Genomic DNA, 17888 nt, shown 5'->3' with positions numbered 1-17888 from the left:
CAGTTTTTACTCTCACCATGTTTTTAAGTCTAAAAGTCTGCAGGTGGGCGTGTCTGGAGAGCGGGAGCAACGGCCAGCTGCAGCTCATCTCCATTCATCCTCCAGGGGGTATTTAAGGAGCTGACTTCCTCAACACCCTTGCCGGATGATTACTCAACCTGGGTAGTTCGAGCCAGATTAAAAATTATTGTCAAGCTAAAACTAAGACCTAGACTAAGGAATTTTTTGTGAAGCAGATTTCTAAGAGACTAGGACCAAGAATAATTCTTCCTCTTATCCCTTCAAGGAATCATCTCCTCCAGCTATCTCCAAGAACCTCTCATCAGCTCCACTTCATGCAGCTTCAACTCCTGGCTGTCCGCTCTCCACCACCCCCCTAACGCCTGACTCTTTTAAGCTCACCACGCAGAAACTCTGGACTTCGTCTTCATCAAGACCTCTCTGCAACCGTTCTTCACAGACCAACCAGTGTTCCTTCACACACCCTCCAACCACCTCCTGACAGTAAGCCTAAACCTTCAGTTATCCTCATCATCTGTCACGGATATTGACCTTTGTCTCTCCGGTCTCTCCTTAAGAACATCCTGGTACTTCCTGCATCAGTTCGAGCAGCGCTTTGAGTTCTCCATTCTAAAATAAATTATTTTCTTACCTCCCTGTTTCCGCCTCTGATTCTGCATGTCGCGGGTCAAAAGAGTACCACAGAACATGACAGAGATATGATCTCTCTTTTTAATTCTCATCAGAACTCTAGCTGCAGCATTTTGGACAAGCTGAGGACTTTTAACTACATTCAGTGGACTTCCTGCGAGTAATGAATTACAGTAATCCAGCCGTGATGAAATAAATGCATGAACTAGTTTTTCAGCATCACTCCTGGAAAGGATGCTTCTAATCTTAGCAATATTCCAATGGTGGAAAAAGGAAATCCCACAAACCTGTTTAACGTGGGATTTGAATGACATGTCCTGGTCAAAGATAACACCAAGGTTCCTTACTTTGTTCTCAGAGACTAATTTAATGCCGTTCAGGTGAAATGATTGGCTTCATGTTATGCATTCTTCTATTTCCTTTGTTTCTCTCCAATTTATTGTAAAATATAGTAAGCAAGTAAGTACATTTTATTTATAAAGCACTTATCACAGACATAGAATCACAAAGTGATTCACATAGATCAAAACAAAATAAAACAAAGTCATGAAATCATAATGATCTCAAAACAGAAATAGATTAACATCAGAAAAAACAAAGTCATACAATTATAAAATTTTATAAACAGGTGAAAGATTAAAAATAAGAAAAAAAAAGATTTAGGTAAAAGCAACTTTAAATAAAATGGTCTATACATGTTCTAGCTATTTTTTTTAAAGTGTCCAGACTGTCAGTGCTACGTAAGGATGAAGGAAGATCATTCCGGAGTCGGGGTGCAACAGTCTGGAAGGTGTGATCACCTCAACTTTATATCTGGTCTTTGGAACTTCTAGAAGGTTCTGGTGTGTGGACCTGAGGGCTCGGGTTGGAGCATAAGGCTTTAACAGTTCAGTAATATAGGGAGGAGCTTGACCATGTAGAGCATTGAAAGTTATAATCAGGACTCTAAAATGAACTCTAAAGTTAACGGGTAACCAGTGCAGAGACATCAGAATAGGAGTGATGTGTGTTCTTCTGTTTGCTCCAGTTAGGAGCCTCGCTGCAGAGTTCTGGACCAACTGAAGGCGGTCAAGGGCTTTTTTGATTAAAATACGTGAAGAGTGTGTTACGGTAATCTAGACGGGAGGAGATAAAGGCATGGATAACCATTTCAAGTTCATGTTTTGACACCAACCTTTGCAGTGTAGAGAAATAGAGTGATGTAACTATCTAGAGTTGTATTTTAATATACTGTAAGTAGATCACTTGTTATAATCAGAAGATGGGCTGTTTTTATCATCAGGGAGTTTAATTAAACACTCTGTATTGACTTTGAGACAAGAAAGAGAGAGAGTTGGGATCGTTTAAGAATCTTTAATTTCTTAATTATAAATTCTTAACAATCTACTAGGACTAACTCTGTGATGGATGAAAATGGATTTGGATGTTTGGAAGACCTCGGATGTGCGCTGGAGCTGGTCGAAACAGCGATCGCAGCGTTTCAAAGCCCGTCTGAAGGGTCGACCCAGGTAACAATCGGCAGCGTCAGCAGGTGCTCTTATTTTGAAAGGATGTCGTCTGGTTGTTAAACGACGAAAATCTCCAACTTCACAGTTCTTAGTTTAAAGAAGAAAACACATCTGGCCAGGCTGTGCTTCTCTTTGGGATGACGATGAATAGAACTGAAGTCAAAATGGAACTGAGCTTAAAATGGCGTTGCCTTGTTTTATATCTCTGAATTGTTGATAAGTTTTAGTAAAGCGGATTGGACACTTTAAGTCAACAAGCCAGATTCTCTTGCGGCAGCCGAAAGCTCTGATTGGTTGGAACAATGTGTCATGCGTTTCTATGGAGATGAGGGTCAGTCTGTCTGTGCAGTAGTCCTGTTTTCATTAAACACATAAATCATGACATCTTTATTCCACAGACCATTCACTTGATTATTATTGATCAACATCTGTTTCGACTAGCTTTAATCACAAATTAAGTACTTTGATTATTGAAAAGCGTTCTTCTTCTCCTTCTGGCTCTTCTCCTGGAATGTAAACAGTCTGAGGAACACCCGACCTTGGCGTTTTCTACACGGGTGTTACTGTGTACAGGGGCAGCTGTGTGGAGCTGAAAATAATGAACTTCATAATGTTACAGCAGTTTGGAGATATTTCTTAAGTGATAAAAACTGTTTTGGACCGATGTTTTTGAGTGGCTTCAAGAGACAAGAGATATTGATTGGTCAAAAACACCCAAATCCCTTAAGTTTGTTGTGATGGCAAAGGATAAATGATCACGTTTTTGACAAAATGTGCACACATTTTGCAGAAACTCTGCACAAAATGCACATTTTATTGTCCAAATTTTACCAGTTGTTGCAAACGATTGCTACTTTGGCTGTTCTTTGTAAGATTTATGCACTTTCCCCACAATAAAACAAAACTCGAAGAATAAGAAGGAAAAATGAAACCAAACGAGAAGAACTGTATCTCTGTGAAAACACTTGCAGACCTGACTGTGTAACTGTGGTTTAGAGCTGGTATTATATGCAGATCTCTGATTTAAATATGGCCACCTGTCATCATGAAAATCAAAGGCTGCCATGCTTTCTTGCACACAGCTGAGCCCTGTGGGAGCCAACAAAGCCTCCTTGACAATGAGTGCGCAACAGATTTTTGGCAATAATATCCGCTCATTTTCTCCTCTCCCACACATGAAGGGAATCCTCTGTTCAGTACAAGAGCTGTCTATTAGAGCTGCTAATTGGGAAAAAAAAGGAGTCCTGTTAAACACACTGACATTTCATCATAGGGCATGATGACTACATTAGGAGTTTGTCTGCTGGGTTCACAAGGCAAATTGGGTGGCTGTTTTCTCCTCATGTGGCCAGTCTCCAGTGTGACCTTGCATTAGTGCATATGCTCACAGCAGGGTCACTGGTTGAGGGCATGATCTGTCAGCCTTTGTTTATGAAACACAGACAGCACAAGCCTGTAAGATAACATATTTCATACAATTAGTGCTCTGTAGTATTTCACTTCTGCACACAGCAACACAGTTAACAGGTTACGCTTAAAAGATCACTTCTGATATGTTTTTATATAAAAATAATCTGTTTTAATGCATCAAACTTGATTTGAAATATCTGACAATTCACTAGTTATTATCCAAGTAGAATAAGCTTTAAATATGAAATTATAAAGGGAGTTTTGTAGTCAATTGCAAACAATAAAAACAACTTTAAGCCCATTGATTCACATTTTTGTCCAGTTTTAGTTTGTCTAATCAAGCACAGAAAAAATGGGCAAAAAATATAAAATAAACTTAAAAACAATATGTTCACTTTTGGATAAACCACATTACTACATTGTTATCTGATTTTCCACCCATTTTGACATTTGAACTTAAAAAGTAAAAAACTATTTTTTTTCTAGGTGTGGATATTAAAGGTTAAACTTAAATTATAAAATTAATCATTTTTTTTATCATTTTAACATGTTAGAATGTAAATATTGCACTACACACACACACACACACACACACACACACACACACACACACACATATATATATATATATGTGTTTTTTCATTTTTATAAGAAAAATCCTAGTTCACAAACATGTGTAACATTAGAATTTGTTAAGTGTTTTTTGTCTGGAGGCCTGAAAACATATTCTTATTCAACCTTGTTTTTCTTTATATATATATATATATATATATATATATATATATATATATATATATATATATATATATATATATATATATATATATATTACATTTTTACTAAGTGGAAAAAAATGACATAGAATTTTTGCTTTGAACAACTTTCTTATCTTTCATTTTTTCCCCCGGCAACTGTAATTTACTTATTTTATCATTTAATTAAGTACTTTTTCAACTGAAATTATCGTTTTAAAATAGTGAGGAATAATGATTTCATTGGGAACATTAGCATACAGACCAATATCCTTATTGTCACAATTCTCAAAAATATTAGAAAAATTATATATTGCCAGGTTGACCGATTCCTGATCAATGAAGAGATATTAAATGACAGTCAGTATGGTTTTAGAACAAATCATTCAACATCCATGGCATTAATGGAATTAACAGAAGAAATATCGGAAGCCCTTGACAAAAAAAAAAATCATCTCATAAGTATCTTTATTGATTTAAAAAAAAGCATTCGATACAGTGGATCATACAATTCTTATTAAAAAACTTAGTAAATATGGCATCACAGGGATGGCCCTAAAATGGATAACAAGTTATCTTACCGATAGGCAGCAATATGTTCAATTAAACAACACAAAATCACATATAATTAACATTACTTGTGGTGTACCACAAGGGTCGGTAGTGGGCCCTAAACTATTTATCATTTATATAAATGACATTGTTGAGGCATCCAATATATTAAAATGCACCTTATTTGCAGATGATACAACTTTTTACTATTCAGGAGATAATGTTGAGCAGATGATAGAATTGATACAAGCAGAGACGAAAAAAATTAAACTATGGTTTGATGGAAACAAACTATCATTAAACAGTGATAAATCCTGTTTTATGATATTTAGTAATACAAATTCAAATGATGAAATTTTATTAAATATAGATGAGATTAATATTAAAAGAGTTCAAGAAGTCAAGTATCTGGGAGTCATCATTGATGAAAAAATGTCATGGAAACTACATATAAACAGTGTCAAAACTAAAATATCTAAAACTATTGCACTGTTACATAGAGCAAAAGGGTTGCTTGATAATAATTCATTACATTTGTTATATAACTCACTGATCATACCATACCTGAACTACTGCATTGAAATCTGGGGAACAACATATAAAACTTACACAAATTCCATTTACATCTTACAGAAAAAAGCAATAAGAATAATCACAAGGAGCAACTACAGAGATCCGTCCAATCCATTATTTATTAAATTAAAAACACTAAAATTCTATGATCTGGTGGACTACAATATTTTAAAATTTATGTATAATGCAAACAAAAGGAACGTACCTGCAGGATTAATTAAACGATTTTCAAAAAGACATAGCAAATATGATTTAAAGGGACATGAATTATTTAACATACCTAGACATCGGATACTCGTAAAGGAACATTGTGTCTCCATATATGGAGTTAAACTGTGGAATAAATTGAATACTGAACTCAAGAATGCAAAAACAATATTGACTTTCAAAAAAGAGATAAAAAATAAAACGATTAACTTATATAGATCTGTTACATAAATGTGTGAGGGGAGGGGGGTGGGGGGGATTAAAGGAACAAAATATTAACCTAGTAGGTGCTTGTATGTGTATATATGTATGTATATAGATCTGTAACTTAATGCTTCTTTCTGTGTAAATTGTTTTCTTTTTCTATTTTTTTCTCAAATTCATGGGTTGAGATTTTGTCGGCCAACAGGTCCAGGAACTATATTGTTCAATTTCCTTAAGAATCATATGATTATTTCATTTGTATTAATGCTATTTTAGTTAAAAGGGGCAGACAACATAAGTTTTTCTTCTTTCTGTTCCCTTTTTCATTTTGGCTTGCAGCAATTTAGTTCTGATTGTATTTTTATTTTAATGTCAATAAATGAAAAAAAAAATTGTTGCAGCAGTACAGAAAAAACAAATGAACTTACCAAAAGAGAAAAAAAGTACATTTTAAAATTAAAAGTTTAACCATACATACATAGGTCAAATACAATATTATATAAACTAACACATTTAACTTCTTGGTTACGCATATGGGTGATGAAGACCGCTCAGGTCTCCTCAGACATGATTGAGATGGTTTCGGTATGGTGGAGGTAGTTTGACAGAGCCGAGTCGGCAGCAGCTATGACAACAGGCGCCCTCTGACAGTCGCACTATGAAGCTTGGTAACCAGCCTTTTTCCTGGGAGGTGTTCACTGTCACTGTGCATTGTGGGCGCCTGGCAGCACTTATTTCTCCAGGCCGTCAATCTCCACAGACACTAACCTGCCACGTTGGATTTGACCTCCGTAGGAGAGATTACCATCTCCAAGCTTCTGAGGCATCTTTCTTTCTTATTTCCTTATTTATTTTCAGCAGTGCACAGTAAAGAGTGAGACGAAACAGGCAATATTTAAGACGCCTCAACCTCACTGCAACTCCTCAGGTATAAATCAGACAATATCATGATATGCAGTGTTGTGTAAATGTTGTGTTGCATAGTAGTACTGCATATTTTGTGTGTTTTTTTCTTTTCTTTTAGAGAGAGGAGACAAGTTTTTGGACAAGGACACTGGCTGTGACTTTGATGCAATGTGTGTGTGGGAGGCTTTAGAGATGCCTGTTAATTAATGGCATTACATGATAACTCTCAGCACAACTAGTACAAAGACACGACTAAATAAGTCTTCACTACATGTATTTATGGAGCAGCTTTTTAGCGTATTTAACCGTTTTGGTCATGAGATTTCTGGCAATGCCTTCTTTTAGATTTAAAAATAAAAACAGCTTTTGTCCTGTAGAAAATAATTCCAAAAGTGTGTGGTTTAGATTTTATTTCTTACCAAGAAAATCAAGGTTGAATGCTCTACAGAACAAAAAGAATATGTTTTCAGGCCTTCAGACAAAAAACACTTAACAAATTCAAATGTTACACTTTTAATAGTTTAATTCAAGTTTGTGAACTAAGATTTTTCTTATAAAAATTTAAATTTCCTTCAAAGTAAAAATTTTTCTGTGTATTACCACTTTTCTGCATGCCAAGTTAAAAAAAAGGGCCTTGGAAATTGATTTGGAAAGTCACAGTTGACCAAGTCCTGTGGAGTCCACTCAGGTGGTAAATAAAATCGTATTCAGAGACAGAAAACCTTTAATGCTTTTCTAATGTTCTTCACATTAAGACATTTCCTGCTGTCTTACTGATGCTTGGAACAAAAATCTTTTTATTCACAAACTTTATCTGCCAAAAACAAATAAATGAAACTGCAAATCCCTCAATAGACGATCTTACAACTTTTGAAAAACTAACTTTTAAAACTACAACTTTTAAAAAACTACAAAAAACAATGAAGAAACCAGAATTACAAAATAAAACCAGTTTGTGAAATGTTTTGCCCGTTTGTTTATCATAATTTGTTAAATAAAAGCGACATTTATGCTTTTCGAATGTTGTGACTCCAAACCTAAAAGGTAACACATGGATTATGTTGGGTCATTATAGTAGTCTGAAAGATGAATTGTATTTATTTTAATCAACTTTATGTTTATGTCAAAATCCCACCGTTAAGAGTTTAATTTGTATTTTTCATTAAAGGGACCATTAGCTACTTTTTCATATTTTTGAATCATTTTCTTGAGCCAGTTTGTGCTAAAATGACCCTTTACAGGATTAATGAAAGGCCACCCAGCCCCACGGGCCACATGCACCCCCTCTCAGTTTTTTCTAAAGTCAATTTTTGTTGAAGTGGTAGCAGCCGGCTGTTTCTCCTCTAATATTATTGAGGGTTTTTTTAATCTCCACAATATATTTATAGCTTTTCAATGTTAGAACATTGTTAAGGGGCATGTAAACAAATGTTTAATTTGTCTTCCAAATTTGCTATTGTAGCTTTAATCATCAAAACTTATTCTAACCAAACTTACAGATTATCTGATGTTGAGAAAAGATAGTCATTAGATGGTTTTGGTCAAGTGAAGACACATGAATACTGTGAAGCTCTGGTAAAATAATCCGGAAGTTTAAATAGTGGAAACGGGCGTTTGATAAATAATCTGTTTTTAGCAGCGTCTTGTTTTTCACCAGTCCAATTTCACATTATTAATTAATAACGTATTTTCATGTTTGCAAAATTAAAATCTCAGATATCCTATTTAAATAATCCCTGGCTAGTTGGGAGCATAATGATGTTGTTTGAGACGAGGGAGATGGGCCATCACACGTGAATTTACAGCTTTCTCCCTTCTTATCGTAAATTGCCTGCATGTGAACGGGCTGTTATACCGTCACATAAAACCTTCGGTTACGGCCCGTGTTCTGTTTAGCTCCTGATGGAAATGTGCCATTCCTTCCTGGTGTATTTTCTGACCATGAAAATTATAATATGGAACAAAGATTAAAATGAAATTATAGTGGCCGGCAGGCATTTACCCTCCATGTTGAGGCGCGCAGGTTTAGGGGAGAAGAGGAAATCTTGGTCTCCTAGAATAATGATAATGCATTAGACTGTGAGTGTGCCGGTATTATTGCTGTACATTATGTACGTTCCATTTATACTACCTCACACGGTCCAACCGCTGCTGACAGATAGGTCATTACTCCCTGCATCGCTGAACACTTATCAGGCCCCGCTGCTGTTTATGGCCAGAATGAAGAGCACTTGTCAGTCAAGGTCACAGCTTTGTGTGTCCTCTTTAATAGTTCCTTCTTCACAGTTGTTGAACTTTGTATGCCGGCTTGGGTCTCCGTTTAAGTGGCAAAGAGAAGGGGACAGTATATTTATTTATTTTATGGCACGTAAAGAAATGTCCATAGCATGAAATGCATGGGCTGCAGCGAGAGAGCTGCGTTTCAGAGCTTCCTTGTGCAGCTAGCCATGTGTGTATTAGTGTGAGAGTGCACGATAAGTTTGGGTGACAGGATCCTAAGAGCCTGCTCTAACTGGAGGGCCAATGCTAATGCATGGCTGGTTGCGTTACACCAGCTAGCGTGGAAATCAGAAGTGGCCCACAGTACTGTGCAGGGTTTGGCTGCAGGGACAAAACAGATGATTTTTTTTCTCCTTGTTTTCTTTTAGCCCTAAGAGACTGATATTTGTCATCCCTGCACTAGCTGTATTCCTGTAGGTTGTTGCTCTGTAGGCTCATAGGAGCAAATACACTCACTTGTTATTCAGCCTACTTAGGTAAAAAGGCCTGCCCCATGGTAACTGTCAATGTTGTTTTATGTTGAGCTCTGATGCTGGTTTTGCTTCCGTACTTGTTTTCTACTTAACTAAAATGGCCACTATAGGATATTTCAGAACAGATATTTGGATTGGACCCAATTTTTCTCTTGCAAACGTTTAAATCTACTTTTACAACGAAGAGCTAATGAATCCCGAGTGTCGCCACGGCTTTGCGTCTTGCGCCTTTTGACGCGATGAAACTTCATATCTTCAAAGTTTGGGTCAAACTTCACTCTTTGCTGTAAATCTGAAGGGCTGATGGCTGACAAGGTGCTTTTCATTGTCATCGTTTCTCCTGTAATTCGCCACAGTACAATTTACGATTTCCACCCCCCACCCTCCATTCACAGTCCCGCTCTCAGCTGTAAAAATGAACAGTTCCCAATTCTCTGCTTTGATGCAACACTGACAGGAGTCACTTTGATATACTCAAGAGTATGAAATTTAGATCTGTCCTGTTTTCTATTTTTTTCTTTCCTCCTCCTGAGGCTTTATCTTTGCAAAGATTGGGAGCTGTCATTTCGCAGCAGTCTGTGATGTGGGTGACACTCAGCAGTTATGACAAGTGCTGGAGAGCAGACACACTTCTCACTGAGCTGGCAACATTTCTTTAGGTAAAATGATGAAATGTGAGAATGAATGATCAATAATCTAACAAACGATTTTCATAAACCGAAACAAAAAGCCTTTAAGAAAAGAAATCACCAAAGCTATTTATGCCACAAATCACAAAAAACTTTCATATAGTAGAAAGAGTGTTTTCTGGTTAATCACTCATGTAAAGATGCTGCATCGTTCTCTCACCCCCCTAAAATGGCCCTTTTAAAAATGGTTAATGTCAGATTAATGCCTTAAAAACACAGAAGCAGAAATAGTTTTCTGTAAAAATCACTGGTTTGGTGATTAAAGATGTGGTCAAGCTTGCATCCTGAGATGGAGAATTGTTGCATGTTGGGTTCTGGGCTGTCTGATGCACCGTGGGAGCCCAAAAGGGTGTGTGTTCTCAGTGTTTCCTGGATTAGACACCTTTGTATGGCCTGTGGAGAGATGTTCATAGTCTGCTGTTCACACAATCTGTCTGCTACAGCTGAGCTGCCCTTTGCTAACTGGCCTGAAGACAGGGCGGTTAGATTTAGATCCACATGTCGCAGTTCCCCGTTAGTCAACATTATTTTTAGTTCATGTAGTTATAGGTGAGGGTAACACTTTTTGAGACAAATAATGTGACTTTAAAAACAGTAGTGCTTGTTTATATGTGAGTTTAACAAGAGGACATCCGAGGCACTGAAGCAAGAAAAATCTGTAGAAATATTTGTTTTCAGCAAGAAGTGTCACTTTCAAAGGAATCTTTGAAAGTGAACTAATATGCAAAGTGTATGAGCAATTCATTTATTATTTTTATTAGAGAAGTCCCGATGCAACTTTTTCACTCCCGATATACCATTATTGCAGCCTTCAGTATTGATCGATACCGATATCAGACCGATACGATATCAGTAAATCATACATACTTGTACCTATTTCGTAGTGTGGAATGTATGAAAGGTTTGATCAAGTATATTACTCAATCTGAGAAAAAGAGCCAATAACAGTAAGTATGAAAAAAATGACAATTTATTTTTTAACCATTGGTTGCAAAAAATGTGAACCTTAATGGACCGCTTATATCGAAGATTTTTGATGCAGTCCGATATAATCCGATACACTGTTTTTGGGCCGATGAAGACATGAAGACCATTTTAAAATCTTACGATTGCCACTGGTTTTGCATTAAATTAGTTGCATATGATTTAGTGGCCATTTCTACCATTTGCAGCAACTAGCTACTAAATCCAATGCAGTCTGTACTTCATGCAGGAATGCTACATTTTGGATGGAATATCGCTGATTAAATAATACGTTTGTATTTGCATGAAGGTTTCTGAAATGTTCAAACAGTTTTACTAAAGAGCTTTTTTATTGGAGACTTTTTGATTACTGACAGGACTTATGTTTCTGTGAAGGAAGCTGGTCACCTCAAAGAGCCGTTCAAAGGGCTGGTGATTTTAATGCATTCCCCCCTTTTTAGTCTGAAAAGTGCCTCTAAATATGACTTCCTTTTGCTGACTCATTCTATCACGTAAACACCTCTGGCCACTCACTCTTCTTAGTTCGCGACTCCTCCTCTGTCTCAAATCTCGCTGGCTGGCTGCTGCCCCCTGTCCTCCTATAGCGATCTTCTGCTCATCTTCTTCTAATAAATTTCAGGGCGGCTGCACACCAGATGGCACGCTGCTGCCTTTCTCTGGTGAGGAGGGGTTACTGCCACACTCCTGCTTCATCTCCGTGGTTTGTTTTGTTCACCATGAAATGAAACCAGTAGTTAAAGTTAAAGTTAAAGTCCCATTAGTTGTCACACACACACTGATGTGTGTGCGAAATTTGTTCTCCGCATTTGACCCATCTCCTGGGGGAGCGGGGAGCTGCAGACACAGCCGCGCTCGGGAACCATTTGGTGGTTTAACCCCCCAATCCAACCCCGTAATGCTGAGTGTCAAGCAGGTAGGCATTGGGCCCCATTTTTTTCTAAGTCTTTGGTATGACCCGACCAGGAATTGAACCCTGATCTTCCAGTCTCAGGGCGGACACTCTACCACTAGGCCACTGAGCTGACATGCATAATGCACGCTGCTCGAACACCCACTTCCTCGATGACACCAAGATGATGCTCCCCTAGAAAAGAAGGGCTTTCTTCAAGTGTTTGACTTTCATTGCTCACCGCAAAGGGTCTTGAAAAGATTTGATTTGTTTGTGAATGTCAGTGAACACCTGGTGCTATGGTGGGCTATTCCCCATCCCATTGCACTCACAGGCAGCCCAGTCCTTACGCAGCATCCAGACTGCAGTTGAACCGTGCATGCATGAAGCATCAAACTAAACTAAAACACACCAGAGCCTTTCAGATCACATCTGGATAAAGGAAGAAGGTTGGGATTCTGACATTACAAATAGACCTTGGATTGATGTCATTGTAAACATAGTTGGTGTTTATACTCACTTTTTGTATCTCCCATAATGTTATTCCTCTTTCCCACAGTGTTCATTGTAATTACATTGACACAGAAATAATCCTAGCTTCCATCCAGTTAAGTCATCAGTTGGACCAGAGATCCTCTTATTATCTCAAGACTGAAGTTACTCAAAGAACTGTCTACAACAGTTTGCTTTATTTATCTCCGACGTGGACATTCATTAATATTTACAATATCAGATTGGTTTTCTGATGGATTAGTTACTCAGTGACCAGGCGTTTTGGTCCCTAATGGCATGGTTCACAGTTTACCATGCCTATTGTTTCAACACACACACACACACACACACACACACACACACACACACACACACACACACACACACACACACACACACACACACACACACACACAAACATGTTGACATGCTCATCTGTCACTAGGCAAGGCGCCACAGGCTGTGGCCTTGGCACAAAGACATTCTCTGAGCTGAGTGAAGATGCTTGGAGCCAACATGCACCCAGTCAAAATGTTAAGAATTTCACATGCCAGAATCGACAGGCGCAAGCATTGATTTGAGAAGAAACGATGTTGAAGCAGCTCCAACACTGTGGACACACGTTACTAAGATGCTTTGCGTGCTTGTGACAACCGTGTAAGTCGCTAGTTGGTTCAGTTATTGCTTCCAAGCCAAAAAACAGTGAAGATTTAAGAATAGCTGGGGGATTAGCTGACTATACCGTCAGAACAGGATAACTCTTTGTTTTCTGCTTGAGACAGTCCACGCTAAAACAAAACACTCCTTCTAGAAGGAAATCAATCAAAAGAGCTGCAGCTAATGAGCTAATGAGACACCATGTGGGCAGGGCGTGTTCTAGAAGGATTATTTACGTCTACACAGGAGCTGTAAGTAAGCATTATTATCATTATTTTGCATCTGCATTCGTTCAAGAAACAGCTGTTTAATTTTGAAACAGATATAAAGTGGCAGGGCCCGGAGTTGTTCTTGTTCATTCGGCTAACTTAGCTTTGACATGATAGCTTCTGGCAGAGTTTTGTGCTGAACTCAACATCTGTGACAACCCTCTGCACCACTGACCAGTCCTCCCTCTGTCTCCTTCTCTCTTTTGTGTTTACATATTTCTCCTTCTCCATCCACCATGTTTCCCTGCCTTCCAGGATTGCCCAGCTTCGCGGGGGGGGGGGGGGGGGGGTAAAGACTAACACTGAAAATGTGGGAAAAGGGGGAACCTTTGATGCCACTACATCAGTTCTCTCTGCCAGAACTCATCTTCATCACTGGAAACATCAGCTGGTACCAAGGTTGTGAGGTCATCCAAACATCTGGCCCCTCCGCCATCTTTCTAAGGTCAGTGGGTAGCATCTGTTACAAACGCCACCACCCTCAGTGAATATGACAATGATGACCACACTAAGAATTAACCAAACAAAATACTCTCATCAGTCTTTTTGTTGACAAGTGACAGATCCAATAAAAGTTTATCTGTCAGTTTTTCTATATTTCAATAAAAATGTTTAAATATAGACCATTGCACATATAGGTGCACAATCTCCCACATGTTCATAGCTGGAAATCTAGACCAATTTTGCTCTGCAGGTCATTCCAGCCAGCCACCATTGTAGCCTTAGCAGGTCTACCATTGGCCCGAACAGTTTAGTGTCTTGCCAATCATAGTGCTCTACGTTTGTCAGGCGGGCTTAGCACCAGAGCTGCGACAGACAAAAGTACAAAGATGGTGTCAACTCAGAAACGTTTGAAAAGGCTTTGGCAGCAATGTTGGACTGTGCGTTTGTCTTGTAAACACCTTAATCTAACAGCTGAAATGTCTCCCCAGCCTTCATTAGTGCCTAGAGACATGTTTCATCACCAAATCAAACAATCAGCTGGGTTCACAATCTAAAACATGCAGGAAATGTGCAAAAGTTGCATAGTATGGCTTTAAGACCTTTAATTCAAATCAGGATGTATTTTCATCTTCTTTATCAACAGTATATGACATTTTGTCCCATTTACTGATTGCCGTAGAGATAAATATGTCACATTGTTTGTTGCTCTGATTAGTCCTAGCACTCAATTTTTAAATAAAATTAATTAAAATGTGACCTAATATTTTCTGTATTTTTGTGTTGGAGTGAACATAAATAATACAAAGGTGTAAATATTTACTATACACTGAGAGAAAAGATTTTGTTTACAGTAAAAAGAATAATCTGAGGTTCGGATTTTCTCAGTAAATTCAGCAAAAACATCTCGTGAAACACTGATGGATTTTATTCAAACTTGAATGGTGGGTTGAAGTATTTTTTAACTTTTTTATTTCAATTTATTTATCTCAAACCATTGGAAAAAAAACATACAATTGCACATTAGTAACATAAAACTGTTTGAGAGGGGACTGGAAGAAGCAAAAGCTTTTCTAGTCCAGCCCCAATTCAGTTAACGGAAATAACGTTTGTTCACATTAGCAAATACAAAGTTGAAAACTTTTTTCATGCAGGTCATTCTATCATCACCATACTACATGATAAAGTACAATAACAAAACACTTGTTCACATGAGTCTAAAGAAAAGGAAAACAAATTAAAACAAAACAAACAACAGTCAAAAAATTTGAGTAATCTTAAAATGTAAAATAATGGAGTTGTATGATCTAATATCCTGAATCAGTAATTATCCTTACCACTCTTTTTTGGAGTACACTGATCTTTAATAAATTTGATTTATAAGTATTACCCCATACTTCAACACAATATAATAAATATGGTAGTATCATTGTACAGTAAAGTGTGTGTAGTGCTTTTAGTGGTAGAGAATACCTTGTTTTATTTATTATCCCAATACTTCTAGCTAATTTAGAACACACATATGCTATGTATGGCTTCCAACAGAGCTTATAATCAATCAGGATCCCCCAAAACTTAATTTCATACACTCTTTCAATGGCTATCTCATGAACAGTCAAGTTGATCTCATTACCATTTCCTTTATTTCCAAATAACATAAACTTTGTTTTGCTGACAGCTAAACAGTTTGTTTTTATCAAACCAATTCTTAAGCATACTTAACTCTTTGTGGACCGTTTGTACCAGTTGCTGTATATCTTCTGCTGAACACAAAGTATTTGTATCATCAGCAAACACGATAAATTTAAATAAATCTGAAACTGTGTAGATATCATTTATATATAAAATAAATAACTTGGGGCAGAGTACCGACCCTTGCGGGACACCGAGTCAACCCAAACCAAGATGACTGCCACTATTGTCATTAACAAAATGGTTGTAACTCAGGTCATTTTATAAATGTTGTGCCTACGTATTGCATGGTTGTAGCTGAGAGTCATTCACAGCACATACTTTACGTGGGATTGCACATGACATTATTTTCAAAATTAGGCCAAACTTTTTTGTATCTCAACATAGAATTGTTTGAGCTTAAAAGGTGGGATGCAGTTTGTTTAAGTTGGGATTTTAACACGAACTAGTTAATTTGCCAAATGCAGTGTGGATAATTATTGATTATTTTGGTTTGAAGTCTGAAAGCAACTGTGTTCCTCTTCTCGTCCCGCATTAGCACCTCGGTAACGGTGAGGAAGTGTGTTAGTTTTCTAAAGCAGCAAAATCACTAGTCCAGCAGGTGAATCAGGTTTATAAGGAGGGTTTTTGGTATGTGGGCACCTGTCCCATTGTGTCTGGTCCCAGCGAAGTTTGAGCAGCAGCCGGTAAGATGTCAGGGGCTCTCAGGGGTCAAGAACAGGAATTATTGAACAGAGGGCGCCTGACGGAGGGAGCTGGCACTGGGACCAAACAGATGTTGCAATCATAAAGAAATACACAACCTCTGAATTAAATATGAAGGGTATGGGCAGCGAGAACGGAGGATGATCTGAACTTTGACTCTGCTTCTAGAAGTTAGGTTGAATTTAATGATTGCTCAGGTTGCGAAGAAGGTGAAAGACTTCTATTATACCGATGTTTGAAAGTAAATCTTAAAAGAAAGAGCTGAAAAAGCATTTTGCACAAAGACAGCTGTTTTGGACATATTGCATATTCATTATTCAACAGTGACAGGATGTCTCTGGATGCGGCATGCTTATGTCAAAGTGTTTTAAAGCATTTACGCCACAGCGGCTCAGTGATAAAATCTGTAAAAAAGAGAGGAATCTGACAGAGTGTCCTCTGAACAATGTTTTACCAGGAGTGTTTTGTTTTGCAGTCATTTTTGCAGGTCGTCTCACTCAAAAGGAATCTGTCTGAATATTTGATGTGGAGGCAAGCTTCCACTAGGACGAGCCCTGTTTCGGTTAAATGTTCTTCCGATCAGACGAACAAAGAACGAGAGATGTTCAGTTCATTCAACAACATTGTGTCATTTAATTGTTTTCAAGATCTGGTGAGTTTAATCAACCAATAGGACTTAATATGCTGTCAAAATCTGGAGGAATTAAATTAATTTTAAATGAAAATGGGAATTTAGATTAATTGACTGTATCTGTCAGGAAATAATTGTGGAATGTGCGCATTTTTCCCATAGTCTGAGCCCAAAAACATCTTTCAAATGGAACATACATGTAGAAAAAGTAGTTTTTGTAATTTTAAGTCCTGGTTGGGTGTTAAGGGAACCATGGAATGGCTCTGTTTCTATATTCAGGACAGGACCATCTGTGTACACACTGGAATCCCTCTCTCTGTGGAGTGCCACAGGGCCTTGTTCTTGGGCCACCGCATTTTTCCGTTTACATCCTTCACTTGGGACGAATCGTGGACAAGCACATGCCTAAAATACTACTGTATGTACGCTGACGACTGAAAAATTTATATTTATATTTTACATATATTGTGTTTCTTTCAACTGTGACTCCTAGATCATCTCAAACAATTTTAAACCGGCATCCTTTGGCATCTGTCATACACGCTTTTATAACCTCACGCCTGGACTATGTTACCTCGAACCTCTTTAGTGTCGCTGCCTCTGCCCTTAACAGACTGAGAAGGTACAGAATGCAGCTGCCAGGTTTTCAACAAACATCACATCACTCCTGTTCTGGCTCAGATATGCTGGGTTTCAGTTCACTTTCGGGTGATGTTCAAGGTCCTGACATTTGTCTTTAAAGCCTTAAATGGTCTTGTCCTGGTTTATTTTTTGGACCTGATCCTCCCATGCATCCTGGCACACACCCTGAGGTCTGCTGAGCTCATGCTACTTTGCATACCCACCATGAAGTACAAATCACAGGGAGAGGAGGCCTTTGGGTTTGCTGGCCCCACACTTTAGAATGCTCTTTCCCTTTCTGT

Source organism: Nothobranchius furzeri, chromosome 7 (genome assembly GCF_043380555.1).
Source record: "Nothobranchius furzeri strain GRZ-AD chromosome 7, NfurGRZ-RIMD1, whole genome shotgun sequence".
NCBI classification, from domain to species: domain Eukaryota; kingdom Metazoa; phylum Chordata; class Actinopteri; order Cyprinodontiformes; family Nothobranchiidae; genus Nothobranchius; species Nothobranchius furzeri.
Note: the sequence above shows the minus strand (reverse complement) of the source record.